The sequence below is a fragment of the Zootermopsis nevadensis genome, unplaced genomic scaffold, assembly GCF_977971745.1.
Source record: "Zootermopsis nevadensis isolate Lab colony 2312 unplaced genomic scaffold, Znev_1.0 Znev_ptg000038l, whole genome shotgun sequence".
Lineage (NCBI taxonomy): Eukaryota > Metazoa > Arthropoda > Insecta > Blattodea > Termopsidae > Zootermopsis > Zootermopsis nevadensis.
In genome coordinates this window covers 528947-552917 of record NW_028259170.1, presented here as the reverse complement: position 1 = coordinate 552917, position 23971 = coordinate 528947, and the positions used below count along the sequence as shown (strand labels likewise).

The 23971-nt window shown below is 42.2% G+C and overlaps 3 pseudogenes; all 3 read right to left on the bottom strand.

Moving 5' to 3' along the window:
- Nucleotides 1–261, bottom strand: LOC147871798 (signal recognition particle RNA; annotated as a pseudogene).
- Nucleotides 262–5724: 5463 nt separating this feature from the next.
- On the bottom strand, nt 5725–5985 carry LOC147871797 (signal recognition particle RNA; annotated as a pseudogene).
- A 6684-nt stretch (nt 5986–12669) lies between these two features.
- On the bottom strand, nt 12670–12951 carry LOC147871796 (signal recognition particle RNA; annotated as a pseudogene).
- Between the last annotated feature and the right edge of the window lie 11020 nt (nt 12952–23971).

Genomic DNA, 23971 nt, shown 5'->3' with positions numbered 1-23971 from the left:
ACAGGTGACTTCCGGTCTGCTCTAAAGCAGCTCCCAGTCTTCATGCGCGATCCCATTACAGCATCATACGGGTGAGTTTCCTCTCTGGCCCGATCCACCCCTCCTTAAACAACCTGGCCACCCCGGGCTCCCCCCAGGGTGTCCATATTGATACCGAGCTTAGCTGTGGGACACAGAACACCAGAACTCCCAACCTCAAGTCATTTCTCAACACTTAGCCTCTAAGTAGTTGGATTACAGGAGTTCGTCACCACTCCCAGCACGTCGGAGCCCCAGCCCTGGCTTTCAGCTTCGTCGTGGGCACCGAAAGTGCATACGCAGAGTCACGACCGAGTAGACACCCCACCCCCACCAAAAAAAAAAAAATGAAAGTGATAGTGGAACCACGGTTCCGGAGAATTTGACGTAAATACGTCTTTACGGAAAGGAAGTTTATATATTGGCTTTATTCTAAATATTCCCTTCATACATGCTGTAAAATTTAGATAAGTTTGATTAAGACTTTGCTTATTTAACCTGAATTAGTTACGCTTAAGATGGGTCTGTGGTAGCTGAAATATCTTTTTTTTATTTTTACTATAAAAATTTGTGATTTCGTCGTCATCAATCAACAATGTCAACAGATATTTGTTTATACTCTGCATTGTTGTGTTGGTATAGAAACACAACAATGCCGAGTAAACAAATAACGCTTCACAACAAAGAAATCAAAAAATATCAAGCCAGTCGCATTATCACTGCTCCAGAAGCAGCAGACCGCAATCTTGATTATCGACTGACAGTTGGCTTAAAACATCAGAAAAGCGAAAGAAGACGTCATCAAGTATTTGAAGTACCAACTCCAACAACTTCACAAGGTAAACTGATCCTCATTCGATATATTACGATTACGAAAACTATTATGATCGATTTTAAGACGAAGATTTGCAAGGGTGGGGATGGACGTAGAAAGTTGACTGAACAAGAACAGCGACGTAAAGACGTAGAATATCAGATTAGAGAACGCGCTCCGGAAGGAGCGCCCTGCTCTAGACTTCTACTATAAAAATTTGTGATTTTCGTTGCCTTCAGGAAATGACGTCTTCAAACAATGTCAACAGATATTTGTTTATACTCTGCATTGTTGTGTTGGTATAGAAACACAACAATGCCGAGTAAACAAATAACGCTTCACAACAAAGAAATCAAAAAATACCAAGCCAGTCGCATTATCACTGCTCTACAAGCAGCACATCGTCTCCGAACAGCGACAGAAAACTATTTAAGAAATGGAGAAAAGTGAGAGAAGGTAATCTGATACTGATAATAATACTCATTCAAGTCAAACTGCTTACGAAAACTGACGCCTCTGTGTTTAAATTATATTTAGGCGATAAATACAATGAAAGGAAGGGGTTAAAAGACTTGAGTAAGACACAAAAAAAACCCTCCGAAGGGGGGGGGGGGGTTAGTTTAGTTTCTTACTCAAGATTTTAACAAATTAATATACAAAAACCTCAGAATTCTAAATTTTAAAAAGAAATGCAAAACTTGCTTTACGTATAGATTATAGCTATACATAAAGCTTAAAAATGTTCAGCAGAGATGAAAGCATCTACGGAATAGTAAGAGTGAGTGAAGAGGTAATATTTCAATGCAGGCTTATACCTTTATATAATAACTTAGACTTTTAACTGTTGGAAGATTATTAAACAACTTGATACCTGTATAGTAGACTCCTTTTTGATATTTAGTAAGGTTAGGATTTGGCACATAGAGATCACGTTTCCATCTTGTATTTAAATTATGTACATCTGTATTTCTTTTAAATTTATCTAAGTTTTCCACCACACATGATAGACAGCAGAGTATAAATTCACTTGCAAGTGGAAGTATATTAAATTTACGAAATAATTTTCTACAAGATACAATGCTTTTGACACCGGCCATTATTCTAATTAATTTGTTTTGCATGTAAAAAGTTGTCAGTGGAACCATGGTTCCGGATAATTTGACGTAAATACGTCACACTTGCTTTACAATCGAGTAAAGTTTGATTAAGACATTGCTTATTTAACTTGAATTAGTTACGCTTAAGATGGGTCTGTGGTAGATGAATGTAATGTAATGTAATGTAAGGTAACTATGTAGGTAACCATTGTTGTTTATTTGTTGATAAACAGATGACGTTTCCCAGGTAACATATCAATGAAGTTTGACGTTTTCCAGGTAACATATCAATGAAGTTTGACGTTTCCCAGGTAACATATCAATGAAGTTTGACGTTTCCCAGGTAACATAACAATGGTTATGTTACCTAAGAAACTAATTGCTACGTGATCTGTTTACTCGGCATTGTTGTGTTACATTACTGCCGTCAACAATCCGCTTTCGTTATTGCGGAAAGAACTGAGCTGTGAATCGGCTGTAGAATAAGTGCGTCGTAGAATAGATAATTTTGTGCTGGTAAAAACGTTTTAGAATATCACAGGTACTTATCTTATGTAAGAATTATTACATTACATTACATTATAGAGACGTATTTACGTCAGATTCTCCGGAACCGTAGTTCCTCTGTCAACATTTCATATCTTATATTTCTGAATCTGTAGTATTACAGAATCTGAAAAACGTGTACAATGAACACAGAAAAATACGACCTTGAACACATCCGTATGTGTTTTGTATTGTTCACTGAGGTGAACTCTAGAAACTGTGATGGGTGTGTTATAGCTTCATTGCTTAATTTAATTAACAGTAATATAAAAGTGATTTATATATTTTCAATTGTGTGTCTTTTATATCCTGGTGACAGAAGGTGACGTCTTCAAACAATGGCAACAGATATTTGTTTATACTCTGCATTGTTGTGTTGGTATAGAAACACAACAATGCCGAGTAAACAAATAACGTAATAAATAAACAAATACCAAGCCAGTCGCATGATCACTGCTCTACAAGCAGCACATCGTCTCCGAACAGCGACAGAAAACTATTTAAGAAATGAAGAAAAGTGAGAGAAGACGTACTAACACCAACAAGGTAATCTGATACTGATAAGAATACTCATTCAAGTCATACTGCGCATTCAAGGGTTAAAACACTTGGATAAGACACAAAACTAACCACCCCTTTGGGGGGGGGTTAGTTTAGTTTCTTACTCAATGGGGAACTTCATACTTATGATTGAATTTAACATTTTAGAGTGATTAATTCAAGGAGTATGAGATGGTTGAGACATGTACCGCACAAAATTTAACAGATTCAATTGACTTTAGGTAGGTGGATGATCTGAACACGACAATGAACCTTAAGAGTTCCATAATATAAAGCAATGATTTTGACGTAAATACGTCTACACGGAAGGGTCATTCGGCGAAAAAGTGTAACGGAGATGTGTAGGATCCGTATCCGTAACGTCGTGTTTGTTTATTTCAGTCGTAATCCAGGGCGAGCCTCAGGTACTGGGCGGGCGACAGGTGGCGGATAGTGATATGAGGGTTAGCTGCGAATAAGGGGCAGTCCCGGACCGAGGCGGCAAGACCGGAGAGCGTGGGAGTGTAGCTGGTGGCAGGCTACACCCATCAAATACCACATGAGCTCAGTGCCCCCACTGCCTTGTGGGTAGGGGAGGAATCCCCAAAGGCTAAGGGAAGGAAAACCCTGACAGAAAACCAAGGGTAGAAGGGGCTGCATAGGGATAGAGAAACCAGTCCTTCTAAGGGAAAGAACCCGGAATAAAAACTTATGGAGGACGGTGGGGGGGGTGCACATCGGACTACCAACCCAATTCTGGAAGAAGCTCACACACTGAAAGGGCCGTAGTGCTAGAGAAGAAGAGGTTGGAGCAGAAGCGCACATGTAATGAAGAAATTCGAAACTTTCATTTTGTTTGTATGTATTCTTCCTTTGTGTGTGTCTGCGTGCGCGCGCGAGCGTTTGGGTGTGTGTATGTGGCGTGGGGCGTGGGGCGTGTGGGGCCTGGTGTCCTGTCGTGTTGTATCGTGTGGTTTGGTGTGTTGTGTGGTGTGTTCTGCAGTCGTGTCGCGTCGTGTCGTGTCGTCGTGTGCTGTCGTGTCGTGTGGTGTACTGTGGTGTGGGCCGACACCACACGACACGAGACGACGCCACACGAGACTACGCCACACGACACGACGCCACACGACACGACGCCACACGAGAGGACGCCACACGAGACGACGCCACACGAGACGACGCCACACGAGACGACGCCACACGAGACGACACACCACGCGACACGTCAGCACACCACACGACACGACACTACACGACTGCACACCACACCACACCACACCACACCACACCACACCACACGACAAGACACCACCCCCACACCACGCCCCAGACGCCCCACACGCCACACACACACCCAAGCGCGCGCGCACACGCACACACACACACAGAGGAGGAAGACGTACAAACCTAATGAAAGTTTCGATATTCATTACATGTCCTTCTTCTTCTTCTTTACCACTACGGCCCTTTCAGTGTGTCAGCTTCTTCCAGAATTGGGTTCTTAGCCCGATGTCCAACCCCCATAGTCCTCCAGAAGTTTTTATTCCGGGTTCTTTCCCTTAGAAGGATTGGTTTCTCTTTTCCTATGCAGCCCCTTCAACCCTTGGTTTTCTGTCAGGGTTTTCCTTCCCTGTTTTAAAGAAGTAATTGTTTTGTTTGTTTGTTTGTTCCGAAATGTAAATCGATCAATCGATAAGGAATATGAATGATATTTTATTATCTTAATTATAATAAATTTTAAATAAAATTATATTGTGATCAGACGGATTAAAATAAATAATTGATATAATTGTTTTATTTCCATTGTCATAAATATTGTACAGATTTCTTCCAATTTTGGGCTGTGGTCTCCAGAAACCAAGTTTTATTGCTGGAGAGTGGCCATGTTTGAAGAATATTCAGATTTCATATTTATTAGAATGTGGAACAGGAAATCTACCTTTTAGTTTTTAGTTTTCATTTTTATGTTTGATTAGTGGAGTTAGGCTTTGAAATTTTCTATTATGATATATATTTAAAAAATGCTTTTTCATAGGTTAAAAAGCATACATACAGATTATGTGAATTTAAAGTTAAATTTGATAAATTATGCATGGAAATAGTTAAATAAATGGAATGATTGTTAATTTATAAATAATGATAGTTCATCATATAAATTGGAGTATTAAAACATCAGTAGGTCTCACAAGTTCTCTGCAGAATATATTTGTTTTAATTTGGAATGAACATTCTTCTCCATAATTGCAAAATCTGTGAGGTGGCAATTCAGCCCTACTGGCTCTCGTGACTGGACCAAATTATCCCAGGCCGGGAGGTGGTACGGTTGTGGGATGGTAATAGCGGTTAAGCCAAAAAACTTAATAAATGAACCCCCGATTAAACAACAAGGGATATTTAATAAAAATATATATAAATTCAAAAGGAGAACAAACTCCCAAGGCTCAGGCTCCGGTAGGGGGTTACAACCCAAAAAATATCAGACCTATCTGTCTCCAAGCTGAGTCGTTCTCTGCCCGGCGGACACACACACACACAGACTGTCTGCCCTGCTGTCTCATCTGGGTCTCGAAGCCGCCGACTCCAAAGAACTTCGAGAGAGCAGATAGGCTACTCGAGCCATGAGACATGGCTCATCCTCCCCCCCCCCCAAAAAAAAAAAAAGATCCCAGGGCCGGGGTTGTCGTAGTACAGATGCCGGTAGCTCCGATCACAGGTGACTTCCGGTCTGCTCTAAAGCAGCTCCCAGTCTTCATGCGCGATCCCATTACAGCATCATACGGGTGAGTTTCCTCTCTGGCCCGATCCACCCCTCCTTAAACAACCTGGCCACCCCGGGCTCCCCCCAGGGTGTCCATATTGATACCGAGCTTAGCTGTGGGACACAGAACACCAGAACTCCCAACCTCAAGTCATTTCTCAACACTTAGCCTCTAAGTAGTTGGATTACAGGAGTTCGTCACCACTCCCAGCACGTCGGAGCCCCAGCCCTGGCTTTCAGCTTCGTTGTGGGCACCGAAAGTGCATACGCAGAGTCACGACCGAGTAGACACCCCCCCCCCCCACCAAAAAAAAAAAATGAAAGTGATAGTGGAACCACGGTTCCGGAGATTTTGACGTAAATACGTCTTTACGGAAAGGAAGTTTATATATTGGCTTTATTCTAAATATTCCCTTCATACATGCTGTACAATTGAGATAAGTTTGATTAAGACTTTGCTTATTTAACCTGAATTAGTTACGCTTAAGATGGGTCTGTGGTAGCTGAAATATCTTTTTTTTATTTTTACTATAAAAATTTGTGATTTCGTCGTCATCAATCAACAATGTCAACAGATATTTGTTTATACTCTGCATTGTTGTGTTGGTATAGAAACACAACAATGCCGAGTAAACAAATAACGCTTCACAACAAAGAAATCAAAAAATACCAAGCCAGTCGCATTATCACTGCTCTACAAGCAGCACATCGACTCCGAACAGCGACAGAAAACTATTTAAGAAATGGAGAAAAGTGAGAGAAGGTAATCTGATACTGATAATAATACTCATTCAAGTCAAACTGCTTACGAAAACTGACGCCTCTGTGTTTAAATTATATTTAGGCGATAAATACAATGAAAGGAAGGGGTTAAAAGACTTGAGTAAGACACAAAAAAAACCCTCCGAAGGGGGGGGGGTTAGTTTAGTTTCTTACTCAAGATTTTAACAAATTAATATACAAAAACCTCAGAATTCTAAATTTTAAAAAGAAATGCAAAACTTGCTTTACGTATAGATTATAGCTATACATAAAGCTTAAAAATGTTCAGCAGAGATGAAAGCATCTACGGAATAGTAAGAGTGAGTGAAGAGGTAATATTTCAATGCAGGCTTATACCTTTATATAATAACTTAGACTTTTAACTGTTGGAAGATTATTAAACAACTTGATACCTGTATAGTAGACTCCTTTTTGATATTTAGTAAGGTTAGGATTTGGCACATAGAGATCACGTTTCCATCTTGTATTTAAATTATGTACATCTGTATTTCTTTTAAATTTATCTAAGTTTTCCACCACACATGATAGACAGCAGAGTATAAATTCACTTGCAAGTGGAAGTATATTAAATTTACGAAATAATTTTCTACAAGATACAATGCTTTTGACACCGGCCATTATTCTAATTAATTTGTTTTGCATGTAAAAAGTTGTCAGTGGAACCATGGTTCCGGATAATTTGACGTAAATACGTCACACTTGCTTTACAATCGAGTAAAGTTTGATTAAGACATTGCTTATTTAACTTGAATTAGTTACGCTTAAGATGGGTCTGTGGTAGAAGAATGTAATGTAAGGTAACTATGTAGGTAACCATTGTTGTTTATTTGTTGATAAACAGATGACGTTTCCCAGGTAACATATCAATGAAGTTTGACGTTTTCCAGGTAACATATCAATGAAGTTTGACGTTTCCCAGGTAACATATCAATGAAGTTTGACGTTTCCCAGGTAACATAACAATGGTTATGTTACCTAAGAAACTAATTGCTACGTGATCTGTTTACTCGGCATTGTTGTGTTACATTACTGCCGTCAACAATCCGCTTTCGTTATTGCGGAAAGAACAGCTGTGAATCGGCTGTAGAATAAGTGCGTCGTAGAATAGATAATTTTGTGCTGGTAAAAACGTTTTAGAATATCACAGGTACTTATCTTATGTAAGAATTATTACATTACATTACATTATAGAGACGTATTTACGTCAGATTCTCCGGAACCGTAGTTCCTCTGTCAACATCTCATATCTTATATTTCTGAATCTATAGTATTACAGAATCTGAAAAACGTGTACAATGAACACAGAAAAATACGACCTTGAACACATCCGTATGTGTTTTGTATTGTTCACTGAGGTGAACTCTAGAAACTGTGATGGGTGTGTTATAGCTTCATTGCTTAATTTAATTAACAGTAATATAAAAGTGATTTATATATTTTCAATTGTGTGTCTTTTAGATCCCGGTGACAGAAGGTGACGTCTTCAAACAATGGCAACAGATATTTGTTTATACTCTGCATTGTTGTGTTGGTATAGAAACACAACAATGCCGAGTAAACAAATAACGTAATAAATAAACAAATACCAAGCCAGTCGCATGATCACTGCTCTACAAGCAGCACATCGTCTCCGAACAGCGACAGAAAACTATTTAAGAAATGAAGAAAAGTGAGAGAAGACGTACTAACACCAACAAGGTAATCTGATACTGATAAGAATACTCATTCAAGTCATTCTGCTTACGAAAACTGACGCCTCTGTGTTTAAATTATATTTAGGCGATAAATACAATGAAAGGAAGGGGTTAAAAGACTTGAGTAAGACACAAAATTAACCATCCCTTTGGGGGGGGGGGGTTAGTTTAGTTTTTTACTCAAGATTTTAACAAATTAATATACAAAAACCTCAGAATTTTAAATTTTAAAAAGAAATGCAAAACTTGCTTTACGTATAGATTATAGATATACATAAAGCTTAAAAAATTTCAGCAGAGATGAAAGCATCTACGGAATAGTAAGAGTGAGTGAAGAGGTAATATTTCAATGCAGGCTTGAATACCTTTATATAATAACTAAGACTTTTAACTGTTGGTGGAAGATTATTAAATAACTTGATACCTGTATGGTAGACTCCTTTTTGATATTTAGTAAGGTTAGGATTTGGCACATAGAGATCATGTTTCCATCTTGTATTTAAATTATGTACATCTGTATTTATTTTAAATTTATCTAAGTTTTCCACCACACATGATAGACAGCAGAGTATAAATTCACTTCCAAGTGGAAGTATATTAAATTTACGAAATAATTTTCTACAAGATACCCTGCTTTTGACACCGGCCATTATTCTAATTAATTTGTTTTGCATGTAAAAAGTTGTCAGTGGAACCATGGCTCCGAATAATTTGACGTAAATACGTCACACCTGCTTTACAATCGAGTAAAGTTTGATTAAGACATTGCTTATTTAAATTGAATTAGTTACGCTTAAGATGGGTCTGTGGTAGATGAATGTAATGTAATGTAATGTAATGTAAGGTAACTATGTAGGTAACCATTGTTTATTTGTTGATAAACAGATGACGTTTCCCAGGTAACATATCAATGAAGTTTGACGTTTCCCAGGTAACATATCAATGAAGTTTGACGTTTCCCAGGTAATATAACAATGAAGTTATGTTATCTAAGAAACTAATTGTTACGTGATCTCTTTACTCGGCATTGTTGTGTTACATTACTGCCGTCAACAATCCGCTTTCGTTATTGCGGAAAGCGCTGAGCTGTGAATCGGCTGTAGAATAAGTGCGTCGTAAAATAGATAATTTTGTGCTGGTAAAAACGTTTTAGAATATCACAGGTACTTATCTTATATAAGAATTATTACATTACATTACATTATAGAGACGTATTTACGTCAGATTCTCCGGAACCGTGGTTCATCTGTCAACATTTCATATCTTATATTTCTGAATCTGTAGTATTACGGAATCTGAAAATCGTGTACAATGAACACAGAAAAATACAAACCCAAATTTTAGACCTTGAACACATTCGTATGTGTTTTGTATTGTTCACTGAGGTGAACTCTAGAAACTGTGATGGGTGTGTTATAGCTTCATTGCTTAATTTAATTAACAGTAATATAAAGTGATTTATATATTTTCAATTGTGTCTGTCTTTTAGATACCGGTGACAGAAGGTGACGTCTTCAAACAATGTCAACAGATATTTGTTTATACTCTGCATTGTTGTGTTGGTATAGAAACACAACAATGCCGAGTAAACAAATAACGTAATAAATAAACAAATACGAAGCCAGTCGCATGATCACTGCTCTACAAGCAGCACATCGTCTCCGAACAGCGACAGAAAACTATTTAAGAAATGGAGAAAAGTGAGAGAAGACGTACTGACACCAACAAGGTAATCTGATACTGATAATAATACTCATTCAAGTCATACTGCGCATTCAAGGGTTAAAAAACTTGGATAAGACACAAAACTAACCACCCCTTTGGGGGGGGGGGTTAGTTTAGTTTCTTACTCAATGGGGAACTTCATACTTATGATTCAATTTAACATTTTAGAGTGATTAATTCAAGGAGTATGATATGGTTGAGACATGTACCGCACAAAATTTAACAGATTCAATTGACTTTAGGTAGGTGGATGATCTGAACACGACAATGAACCTTAAGAGTTCCATAATATAAAGCAATGATTTTGACGTAAATACGTCTACACGGAAGGGTCATTCGGCGAAAAAGTGTAACGGAGATGTGTAGGATCCGTATCCGTAACGTCGTGTTTGTTTATTTCAGTCGTAATCCAGGGCGAGCCTCAGGTACTGGGCGGGCGACAGGTGGCGGATAGTGATATGAGGGTTAGCTGCGAATAAGGGGCAGTCCCGGACCGAGGCGGCAAGACCGGAGAGCGTGGGAGTGTAGCTGGTGGCAGGCTACACCCATCAAATACCACATGAGCTCAGTGCCCCCACTGCCTTGTGGGTAGGGGAGGAATCCCCAAAGGCTAAGGGAAGGAAAACCCTGACAGAAAACCAAGGGTAGAAGGGGCTGCATAGGGATAGAGAAACCAGTCCTTCTAAGGGAAAGAACCCGGAATAAAAACTTATGGAGGACGGTGGGGGGGTGCACATCGGACTACCAACCCAATTCTGGAAGAAGCTCACACACTGAAAGGGCCGTAGTGCTAGAGAAGAAGAGGTTGGAGCAGAAGCGCACATGTAATGAAGAAATTCGAAACTTTCATTTTGTTTGTATGTATTCTTCCTTTGTGTGTGTCTGCGTGCGCGCGCGAGCGTTTGGGTGTGTGTATGTGGCGTGGGGCGTGGGGCGTGTGGGGCCTGGTGTCCTGTCGTGTTGTATCGTGTGGTTTGGTGTGTTGTGTGGTGTGTTCTGCAGTCGTGTCGCGTCGTGTCGTGTCGTCGTGTGCTGTCGTGTCGTGTGGTGTACTGTGGTGTGGGCCGACACCACACGACACGAGACGACGCCACACGAGACTACGCCACACGACACGACGCCACACGACACGACGCCACACGAGAGGACGCCACACGAGACGACGCCACACGAGACGACGCCACACGAGACGACGCCACACGAGACGACACACCACGCGACACGTCAGCACACCACACGACACGACACTACACGACTGCACACCACACCACACCACACCACACCACACCACACCACACGACAAGACACCACCCCCACACCACGCCCCAGACGCCCCACACGCCACACACACACCCAAGCGCGCGCGCACACGCACACACACACACAGAGGAGGAAGACGTACAAACCTAATGAAAGTTTCGATATTCATTACATGTCCTTCTTCTTCTTCTTTACCACTACGGCCCTTTCAGTGTGTCAGCTTCTTCCAGAATTGGGTTCTTAGCCCGATGTCCAACCCCCATAGTCCTCCAGAAGTTTTTATTCCGGGTTCTTTCCCTTAGAAGGATTGGTTTCTCTATTCCTATGCAGCCCCTTCAACCCTTGGTTTTCTGTCAGGGTTTTCCTTCCCTGTTTTAAAGAAGTAATTGTTTTGTTTGTTTGTTTGTTCCGAAATGTAAATCGATCAATCGATAAGGAATATGAATGATATTTTATTATCTTAATTATAATAAATTTTAAATAAAATTATATTGTGATCAGACGGATTAAAATAAATAATTGATATAATTGTTTTATTTCCATTGTCATAAATATTGTACAGATTTCTTCCAATTTTCGGCTGTGGTCTCCAGAAACCAAGTTTTATTGCTGGAGAGTGGCCATGTTTGAAGAATATTCAGATTTCATATTTGTTAGAATGTGGAACAGGAAATCTACCTTTTAGTTTTTAGTTTTCATTTTTATGTTTGATTAGTGGAGTTAGGCTTTGAAATTTTCTATTATGATATATATTTAAAAAATGCTTTTTCATAGGTTAAAAAGCATACATAGAGATTATGTGAATTTAAAGTTAAATTTGATAAATTATGCATGGAAATAGTTAAATAAATGGAATGATTGTTAATTTATAAATAATGATAGTTCATCATATAAATTGGAGTATTAAAACATCAGTAGGTCTCACAAGTTCTCTGCAGAATATATTTGTTTTAATTTGGAATGAACATTCTTCTCCATAATTGCAAAATCTGTGAGGTGGCAATTCAGCCCTACTGTCTCTCGTGACTGGACCAAATTATCCCAGGCCGGGAGGTGGTACGGTTGTGGGATGGTAATAGCGGTTAAGCCAACAAACTTAATAAATGAACCCCCGATTAAACAACAAGGGATATTTAATAAAAATATATATAAATTCAAAAGGAGAACAAACTCCCAAGGCTCAGGCTCCGGTAGGGGGTTACAACCCAAAAAATATCAGACCTATCTGTCTCCAAGCTCTCCCTCTTTGAGTCGTTCTCTGCCCGGCGGACACACACACACAGACTGTCTGCCCTGCTGTCTCATCTGGGTCTCGAAGCCGCCGACTCCAAAGAACTTCGAGAGAGCAGATAGGCTACTCGAGCCATGAGACATGGCTCATCCTCCCCCCCCCCCCAAAAAAAAAAAAGATCCCAGGGCCGGGGTTGTCGTAGTACAGGTGCCGGTAACTCCGATCACAGGTGACTTCCGGTCTGCTCTAAAGCAGCTCCCAGTCTTCATGCGCGATCCCATTACAGCATCATACGGGTAAGTTTCCTCTCTGGCCCGATCCACCCCTCCTTAAACAACCTGGCCACCCCGGGCTCCCCCAGGGTGTCCATATTGATACCGAGCTTAGCTGTGGGACACAAAACACCAGAACTCCCAACCTCAAGTCATTTCTCAACACTTAGCCTCTAAGTAGTTGGATTACAGGAGTTCGTCACCACTCCCAGCACGTCGGAGCCCCAGCCCTGGCTTTCAGCTTCGTTGTGGGCACCGAAAGTGCATACGCAGAGTCACGACCGAGTAGACACCCCCCCCCCAAAAAAAAAAAGAAAAAAAAAAAAAAAAGAAAGTGATAGTGGAACCACGGTTCCGGAGAATTTGACGTAAATACGTCTTTACGGAAAGGAAGTTTATATACTGGCTTTCTGCTAAATATTTCCTTCATACATGCTTTACAATTGAGATAAGTTTGATTAAGACTTTGCTTATTTAACCTGAATTAGTTACGCTTAAGATGGGTCTGTGGTAGCTGAAATATCTTTTTTTTATTTTACTATAAAAATTTGTGATTTCGTCGTCGTCAATAAATTACGTCATCAATCAACAATGTCAACAGATATTTGTTTATACTCTGCATTGTTGTGTTGGTATAGAAACACAACAATGCCGAGTAAACAAATAACGCTTCACAACAAAGAAATCAAAAAATATCAAGCCAGTCGCATGATCACTGCTCCAGAAGCAGCAGACCGCATTCTTGATTATCGACTGACAGTTGGCTTAAAACATCAGAAAAGCGAAAGAAGACGTCATCAAGTATTTGAAGTACCGACTCCAACAACTTCAACAAAGTAAACTGATACTCATTCGATATATTACGATTACGAAAACTATTATGATCGATTTTAAGACGAAGATTTGCAAGGGTGGAGAGAGACGTGGAAGGTTGACTGAACAAGAACATCGACGTAAAGACGTAGAATATCAGATTAGAGAACGCGCTCCGAAAGGAACGCCCTGCTCTAGTCTTACTATAAATATACCACCATCAGCGTACGTGATCTCGGATCTAAATGGGAAATTGGAAGGTGTTTTTAACAAGCAATCACTGAAACCAAACTTGCAGGCTGACTGATGACACGACATTGCCATTTCCTGATTTGGCTGATCATATGACGAGAATACAAAACGTCAAACTTATTTGCAACGAGAATACGTAATTTAATTGACAGTGCGTCGTTAGAAAGCCATCTGTTGCCAATAAAAAATTTATAACCTTCCATTATTGCGTCCGAGACCTACACATTCATCCGAAACATGCCTTGCACCTTTAATTGGTTTGTAATTTGTATGCGCGCGCATGCGTGGCTGTGAGTTGGTGGCGCATGCGCGTGAGAGTGGATGACGGCTCAGTTCAACATTTGTTGTAATGTTACGATCATCAACTACGAAGACCGTTCTTTGTCTTTCCTATCAACAATTCTGATTTTAATAGGAAGGCAGGAGACGCAAATGCTTCGTGTATTTCACGCATAAGTGGCCTGAGGAACGCAGGAGGAGGGCAGGCACGACAGCCAACGTGTGAAAATGAAAACGCAAATCAAGTGTTACCAACGTAGTTCAGTGAAACTCACCAAGTGCAATGTGTCAACCAAAGGCCGATTGCGAATTGAATCTGAGATGTTTTAACCAATATTTGTGTCTGTACGTAACTACGATAATCGACGAACTTAATTACCTCCGTCGCCGTGGCCAATTCGGCCGTTGCACGTCCTCAGGACAGAGAACGTGCAAACCGACTTAGCTACACTATAATTACTGTTCTGTACATGAATTTTAAGGGAGGCGACAAGAGAGTTTGCCTTGCCCACTAATTAGTCACAGTCCAAGAAAACAATAATTAATAACACGAGTAACGATAAAGCAAACGATGATTAGTTAACCCAGGAAAGTAATTAGGGCACATAAATCAAATTAATTAAACTCAAGTAAAACTCAAAATACAACCAGACACGTTCCGGCCAATTAGTTGAATGCAGTGGCCAGACGTTACTCGCAGAAGATAAGAATTACGAACATCTGGGCGACAAGGTGTCTTTTTACATCTCGTCTCCACAAGAACTGGCGGGCTCTTAACCCTTTTTTATGCACATTGCCCGAATGGTACGATTCTGACAGGCGTCATCGTGGTTTACGCTAGGCACTACACCTTATATGGCCACGCGAGCTCATCCGAGATGAACCTTGGTATTTCCTGTCGCAATAAAAATGACGACGCGTGGCTACGGCGGTAACCCAATGCGTCCTTCCGGTGGCAAATACCGGGGGGCTGTGTAAAATACGACACCCACCTAACTAATTAGTAATTAGATGGCTTACGGAACCCAAGGTTCATCACCGAACTAACCAAAGCCCTCCACCGGACCCTGTCTCCTTCAACTCCTATCTCCCATAGATCCCGCCTGAGATTATCCTCCCATCTACGTCTAGGTCTCCCCAGAGGTCTCTTCCCCTCAGGCTTCCCAAATAGTGGACCCAACCAACCAGATGGCTTACGGAACCCGAAAGTTCATCACCGAACGAACCAAAGCCCTCCACCGGACCCTGTCCTGGGCCAACAAAATCCAGTTTCCTTCGACTCCTATCTCCCATAGATCCCGCCTGAGATTATCCTCCTATCTACGTCTAGGTCTCCCCAGGGGTCTCTTCCCCTCAGGCTTCCCAAATAGTGGACCCAACCAACCAGATGGCTTACCGAACCCAAAAGTTCATCACCGAACGAACCAAAGCCCTCCACCGGACCCTGTCCTGGGCCAACAAAATCCAGTTTCCTTCAACTCCTATCTCCCATAGATCCCGCCTGAGATTATCCTCCTATCTACGTCTAGGTCTCCCCAGGGGTCTCTTCCCCTCAGGCTTCCCAAATAGTGGACCCAACCAACCAGATGGCTTACGGAACCCGAAAGTTCATCACCGAACGAACCAAAGCCCTCCACCGGACCCTGTCCTGGGCCAACAAAATCCAGTTTCCTTCAACTCCTATCTCCCATAGATCCCGCCTGAGATTATCCTCCTATCTACGTCTAGGTCTCCCCAGGGGTCTCTTCCCCTCAGGCTTCCCAAATAGTGGACCCAACCAACCAGATGGCTTACCGAACCCGAAAGTTCATCACCGAACGAACCAAAGCCCTCCACCGGACCCTGTCCTGGGCCAACAAAATCCAGTTTCCTTCAACTCCTATCTCCCATAGATCCCGCCTGAGATTATCCTCCTATCTACGTCTAGGTCTCCCCAGGGGTCTCTTCCCCTCAGGCTTCCCAAATAGTGGACCCAACCAACCAGATGGCTTACGGAACCCGAAAGTTCATCACCGAACGAACCAAAGCCCTCCACCGGACCCTGTCCTGGGCCAACAAAATCCAGTTTCCTTCAACTCCTATCTCCCATAGATCCCGCCTGAGATTATCCTCCTATCTACGTCTAGGTCTCCCCAGAGGTCTCTTCCCCTCAGGCTTCCCAAATAGTGGACCCAACCAACCAGATGGCTTACGGAACCCGAAAGTTCATCACCGAACGAACCAAAGCCCTCCACCGGACCCTGTCCTGGGCCAACAAAATCCAGTCTCCTTCAACTCCTATCTCCCATAGATCCCGCCTGAGATTATCCTCCCATCTACGTCTAGGTCTCCCCAGTGATCTCTTCCCCTCAGGCTTCCCAACCAGTACCCGGTGCACACCTCTTGTCCCATCCATGCGCGCTAAATGCCCAGCCCATCTCATTCTTCTCGACTTAATCACCCTGACAATATTGAGGGAGGAGTACAGATTTTTAAGCTCGTCATTATGCAGTTTTCTCCACGCCCCATCGTCTTCCCTCCTAGGCCCAAAATCCTCCTCAACACCCGATTCTCAAACACCTGTAATCTGTGTTCCTCCCTCAGAGTGAGAGACCATGTTTCGCACCCATACAAAACAACAGGCAGAATTATTGACCTGACCTAACCTGCGGATTCGAAATAAAATGCAACTGTAGTGCCTGAGGCCCATGATCGTCAAAGGAGGGGGCGTGGCTGGTTCTACTTCACGGCTCATGCACCGATGGCGCCCAACCCAGATCAAGATCAACAAAACTCGCGCCAGTCGCTTACACTTACCGAGAACACGAGAGGAGCTGGGAAGCTTTTAGTTGTGACTGTACTTCTTCTTGGTGGGTAATTTCTCTCAGAATACGGGAAGATTTGATAATTAATGTGAGCATTATGTCGCTGGTTCATCAGCTTTCTGAACCGTCACCATCCACGAATCCCTTGATTTCAGACTGAAGCTTGCAAAGTCTTTCAAGTACCTCATATTTCCACAGGAAAGTGGAAGGCTATGATTCAGTTAGGAGAGAAGCATTCTCAAATATTCTCATTGAGTTTGGCAGAGCCATGAAGTGATTCAGGTTCATTAAAATGTGTTTAAATGAACCCCATAGAAAAGTCCGTACGGGTAAACATGTCTGACAGTTTCCTATTCAAGACGCTCTAAAAGAAGGCGATGCTTTATCTCCATTGCTTTTTAACCTTGAGTCAGAACATGCAATTAGCAATGTCCAAGTGAACCAGGCGAGACCAAAATTCAATGGGTCTGCGCTGATGACGTAAATCTGCTGGGAGTGCCTGAATAAAACACAGAAGCTCTAATTGACGCTGGTAAAGAGGGGCGAGGGGGTGTAGAAGTGGACGCCGCGGAAGGTAATAATTTTGCTTCTTAATTTGTGTTACGTCGAGTAAAAAGTGGACGTGGTCGTGACACTTGCACAGAAACATCGGAATATCGACTCTACGGACCAAGAACCTAGCTGAGTGCGATCCATGTGGGAGGAGGAGTGCTAACCACTGCACCTTGAGATTTCTTTGCAGCGCGGCGTTCAGGATGTCGCAGTCTTAATAAGGACGACGCTGTGTGTCCCTGAAAACTGAAGGAGCATTAATTACCTCGTTCCTTTCAAAGTTAATGACTGCCTCTCCCGTCTATTATGGAGTCAGTCGCTACTGCAGGACAGTAAAATGGCTTCTCATTCGACATCAACTGCAAGAACGCGGCAGTGACACTAATAGAAATTCGAAGAAGTCAACCATCACGCGAGAAAAGGAGCGAAAACACGATATTTTCTTAAAGACGTTTTTCGTATTCGAATTGTAAAGACGTGCGTTTCTCCAAAGTAAATCGCATTCTGACGGAGCGAAAACACTTTTGTGCGCTGTATTTATCAAAATATTTGGAGCATCGTATTTTTAGGTTATGCAACAAATAATATCAAAAGGTTTTTTCGAAATTTGTTCACCTGGAGTTTCGAAAGTCATTCGGTAGAGAGGAAGTCAGAGCTGGTTTACTGTTGAAAGAGAACCGCATTTAAACGGCGCTGGATCGACTGACGACGTCTCCCCAACACACTTCCCTCTTCGGTGCCTCAACTTCCCGTCAGGCGCCACAGGAAGTTGAGTAAGACTCCAGACACGGAACGGATCAAATAAGATGGATTTCCGAAGAGCACGTACACATGTCAACGGAGCCATTTGCGATGTTGGTAAGGCAGATGTTAGCAGTTATCGACCGCTTGTCACTCAGCTCGTCATCAGAGAACTTCTCGAAGCTCGATTCTTTCACAGGCCACTGCAACATTTCACCCCGGGGAGTTCGGACCAGCGTCATTTAAATTCACGCATAATTCGCGTAACGACGCTGAGTTTGACCTCGGGAATTGAAAACGGCCAGACATGGGAACAAGTCCTAATCGTGTAACAGACTTCGCGTTTCGCCAACTGCGGAAGAAGCCGTTTCCGAGGAAGCAGCGGGACGCGGTCAGCACGCCGCACAAAATTATATTGAATCAGCGCAAAAACGCCCACCGGAGATGTCGGAAGTTTCGCAGAAATTCTATCAATAACCAGAGAAATAAACTGTCATAAAGAAACTCCCCGACGCTTGCACAAGCGATGAACGGTGATTCACTGTGGAGATGTTAACCGCGTGTTCTTCGCCAATATTTACGTTCATCTTCACCATAATATAACTAACTCCCGCAGGTCCAACGCCGACAACACCAAAGCCCGCGATCAGACACGATCCTGAGCCAACTCCGTCCATTTGCCATCCTCACGGCCGACTCCCTAAGATTCATCTTGATTTTATCCTTCCATCTTCTTCTTGGACTGCCCAGTGGTCATTTTCCAGAAGAATTCCCTACCACCCCTTAGCCTCTCCCCATGCGTGCTATATGTCCAGCCCATCGGAGCTTTGTTACATTTAACTATCCTCACTGTGCTATGTTTACAATTCGTTATGTTAATATTCTAAATTCCCTATTTATGTCATCTCTCTCAGGTCCAAATATCCTCCTGAGCGCCTTTATTTTCAAACAAATGTAATCTACGTTCTTCCTTGAAAGTAAGAGACCGTGTTTCACAACCATACCAGACAACAGGCAAAATTATTGCGTTATATATCCTGATCTTTGGCGTTTTTGATAGAAAACGAGATAACAGTTTTTGACGCGTTCCATACACAAATAATCCGGTTGCCTCAGACGTCACTTAAGACGTCGAATCCTCCGGCACGGCTCCGGGCACTTTCACGACGATCATCAATGTCACGTGTCCCGCTGAACAATTTCCCCGTCGCCCTGATGACGGAGTCATCGAGGACCTACGAAATGTCGGTAAACTTCTACGAGACAGCCATCTTGCGGCTAAATCCAACTTTCCGATCTGTCAAGGCATAAATGAACTAACATCAGGTTTCCGAACAAATCCGCCACAGAAATTCCTTTGTGACGGAATGCACTCTTCCGGTCTCTGATGTTACTCGCCGACACGGAGGAAAACTGTTCGCTTTCCGATACACGTGAACGGAATCGAAAAAGTTTAACGAATTTCCGTAACTTCGTAAATAAAAGGTGAGACAGCAAAGCAAAAATGCCTGCAAGACCGGCACAAGCGACGGCCTCACATCGATCAATCTTCGGGTTCTCCCGAACACCGATCGATCTGCTCTGCCTCGACGTTTCTTTGTCACGCCCCACTTCTGAAGCGTCTTTCCGCCCCGTAGCTTTACCTCATGCCGTGTGCTTCCTCAGGCGCACAAAAACTCAAAACGCGTAACAGCATTATAACTTCTAGAACAGGATCCACCGACCATGGCCGCTGACCTTACAGGGAGAGCCCTCTCAATGAAGGAAGGAAGGAGTTTCCGTCGGTCAGTGCAGAAGCCCGATAATTGCTGTCTTGTGACTGCGCTGGGTTGACAACACGCCACCTGCTCGTTCCAAAACATTACGCAGTCAGAGCCGAGAAATTGTCACAGTAAAAATTCTGCCCCTTGGTTGAAAACATTGCTAATACCAAATTTAAAACCAAACTCCGTTCTGGCCATTGACATCGCCTCGTATCACAACACTCAGACAGACAAACCACCGACGTCTCACTCAAAGACGGACGAAATTGAAGCCTGGCTATTGAAAATCTTCGTCGTATTTTGTGACAACTGTACGATTTAATCAAATTAATTAAGCCAAAGAACGAACAATATGTGATTGGTCAGATTTTAGCAGACAAAGAACGTCCTGTGCTGAGACTTCCCGATTTAAACCCCACTGAACTTATTTCGGCAAATGTAAGACAATGGGTTGCAAGCAAGAACACGACATTTAAAATTAAGGACGTCGAGCGTCTGTGTCGCCAGAGAGTCGAAGAAATTGGGCAAGAGGAATGGGAGAATGTATGTCGGCATGTGGAAAGACTAGAACAGATTTATTATGAGCAAGAAGGCGTAATCGAAGATAATGGAGTGGACAACCGCAGCGGTAGTTGATGAATCGAGTGATATGTGAGGAGTGGAAGAATTGGAAGAGGACAGAAGATAAAATTATCTAATAATCTCCGCGGTGTTAATTTTCTAGTGATGTGTAGTTTAATGAAATCGACTTTCCCGTGCTACATAACGTGGTGATATTTTATTTGGAGTGCACTGTACGCGACCTGCTCCCATCAATTCCGTCAAACGTCTGGTAACTGACTCGCTCCGAGGTTCCAATTCACAAAGTTCAACGGTCAAAGACGCTGGAACGCAAAACGATTAAGTGCGTGAAGGTTAAGACGCTTAGGTTCGAGGCTTTCACGGCGGTGACTCTGAAGATGACGCCGTGCAGTCTCGTAGAATTTTACCGACGTTTCGGACGTCCTTGCTGCCTCCGTCATCAGGGCCGTCGTCTTTTAGTGTGCTCCTAGCAACAATTCTGATGTGAACTAAAGGACCTTCAAGCTCCACCGAGCAGAGTCCTTCCTCAAGACGCAACTGTCCCTCCGGGATTCACGAAACCCGGATTTATGATCCACTTAATATGACATCCATCATCAGCTCCGAGGTCCTCCACGTGGCTTCTTCCACTCGCGTTCCCCAAACAAAATTTTGTACTCGTCACCTCCCCAATCCCTGCTTCTTTATTTGTTGCCCGCGGAGACATTTGAAATAATAAAACGTCTTTTAACCAGCTGATTTTCGTAATGGTGAGGTGTAGTGTTTTCTTCGCGGTACGGTCTGGATTCGTAAATATTATGAAGACGAGCTTCGGCTTCAAAGGGTTAACCAGCTGATTTTCGTAATGGTGAGGTGTAGTGTTTTCTTCGCGGTACGGTCTGGATTCGTAAATATTATGAAGACGAGCTTCGGCTTCAAAGGGTTAACCAGCTGATTTTCGTAATGGTGAGGTGTAGTGTTTTCTTCGCGGTACGGACTGAATTCATAAATAATATTCAGACGATCTTCGGCTTCAAAGGGTTAATTAATTAGAGTTGCCGGCCTTGAGATGCCGGCTTACTAAGGCAGCGTCACAAACGCGCAGCTTAGCAAATAACTCGCGCAGAAAGCCGTGGACGAGGCGAAGCGGAGATGTCGAGAGGTATTTATCTCAATACAAACTACTAGAACCTAAATAAACACACGCTGGAACATTTAATCAGAACCTGTGTTTTAGAACATCTGAGAAATATCTCTAATATTGAGCATTGAAGTCTCGTAGAAGTTCAGCGAAGTTTCAAAGGTATTTATTTCCACCATCATCGAGGCAATGGCCCGATGATAGCCGTAATAACGTAGGCAGTAGTACGCGACTCTGAAACGTCGGTCGGTCAAGTCTATAAGAGTACGGGGCGCAGTACACCAGAAGGCCGTAATAATCTTATTTGCCACCGTGAGAACCTTAAGTAGCACTGTAAATTTTAACTGATCATTCCATCTCAGCTTCTCATGAAATTCCAAATGCTATTCGCTTATCAGACATAATTTCCGCTTAATCTACTTCATTAAAAGAGCCTTATCAGGTGGAACATCACCAAGTATTGTAATATGTAAAAATCAATGAAAATGAGATGGGCGGACCATGTAACACACATGGGGAAATGAGCACAATTCAAACAAAGTCATGGTCAGAGAGTTGAAGGGTCCCTTAGGAGACTTCGAATAATATTAAAACGAATCCTACGGAACGTAGCGGCGTACTGGTTAGTATTCTATCAAATTTGAGATGTCCCAGGTTCAAATCTCAGTCCGATAAACGCTTCCTTAATCTTCTTGTCATTCGACGTTATTCTGAGCTAAAACAAAAAAAAATGCTCGAAAAGAAATATGGTGGGGAGCTGCTGATTGGATTCATACAGCTCAGGAAGCTGCCCGTGGTTCTTGTGAACACGAAGATTCCATAAACGGCGGGGACTTTACTCCTTTGAGCGACGAGGTAGCTACGAAGTTGAGTCATGCGTAAACGACATAAAACGATGACACGACCGTCAGCTGACCTCCGGACACTCGAGATGTCACTTAACTGTACCTGTGTGTGTGTTCGTGCGCACGCGCGTGCTATTACTTCAACAGTTCTCCGTTTCAGACTTTGTACATAGAAACAACGTGTATATAGTTTCTGTTACAGTCATGTAAGATTAAAGAAAGCAAGCGATGATATGATAACCAGCGAAAACACAGGAACACGAAAGAACGTAGAAGGTAGGGGCCTAACTCAAAGTACTATATCGGTGCCTGCGTGGAGGTACTGAGTAAAATATGACAAATTTCAGCCAGGACGGTATGGCCACTTGGAAAATATTCTCTTTGATTATAGCATAATATTTAAAAAATCTGAAAGGAAAAAGGACGCGAGGGAGAGGATTAAATTGACTTGCGTCAAAGTTCAAATATGGCGCTCTTTTAAACTTAAAACAAAACGCGATTACAGTGCGCTGAAGGAATGAATTATGTAATCCATAAAATAAAGTCCTTGAGAATAGAGCTGGTTTTTATATGTTTTATATCATTCATTCTGTTAGTTCATTAGCATATGAGAGAGGAACGTTTTGGTAAAACAATACAAATCCATTTAAATATTCTTCACTTAAAAGTCCCATTTAAAATAAACATCACATATGAGAAAGCAATTTGTTCCTGCCAAGCAAATATCCCAGACAGTAAGCTTAATTGATAAAGTCCGAAATGAGCTGGTCTTAGACAGGATAGGCGAAGGAAAAATCTTACGAGAAGAGGAGAGAGGACGGTGGGACACATTCTGAGGCACCCAGGATTGGTTAATTTGGTAATGGAAGGAACAGTTGAAGGGAGGAATTGTAGGGGGAGACAAAGATTGGAACATGTGACGCAATTTTTTGAAGCTGTGAGCTGTAAATGAAGAGACTGGCGCAAGATAGGCGAAAACGTAGGACCGCATCAAAGCAATCGAAAGACTGACGACAAACAAACAAACAAACAAGCTTAATTATCAAAAAATTAATGATTCGTCGCTCGTATTCCTCACATGGATATTAATAATAAATATCTTTCAAGATGGTCTGTAATTTATTCTAGTTTTATTTCAATACTTCTCGGTCTCGATCTCAATGACGTAATTAACCAGGACCTCGAAGAGAATGTAGAGGGACATATTTGATACTGGTACTTGTGGCCTGCAAAGCCATGACGACACTCTCCCTTTAACACTTTAACACAGTGATAAACGGGAGACAGAATAAAACTGGGAGAAGTTGAAGACACATTTGACACGGCAAGATAGATCAATTTACGGCTATGAAGGTTTCCAGGCAGTACCCGCTCGTCCTTCTACTAAAGGTAAGTACAAGTAAAAGGCGAAAACTGTATCAAGAAGAGATTTTTAGCGGGTTCAAACTTTATTCGTACACCATTTTGAACTCTGATATCAAC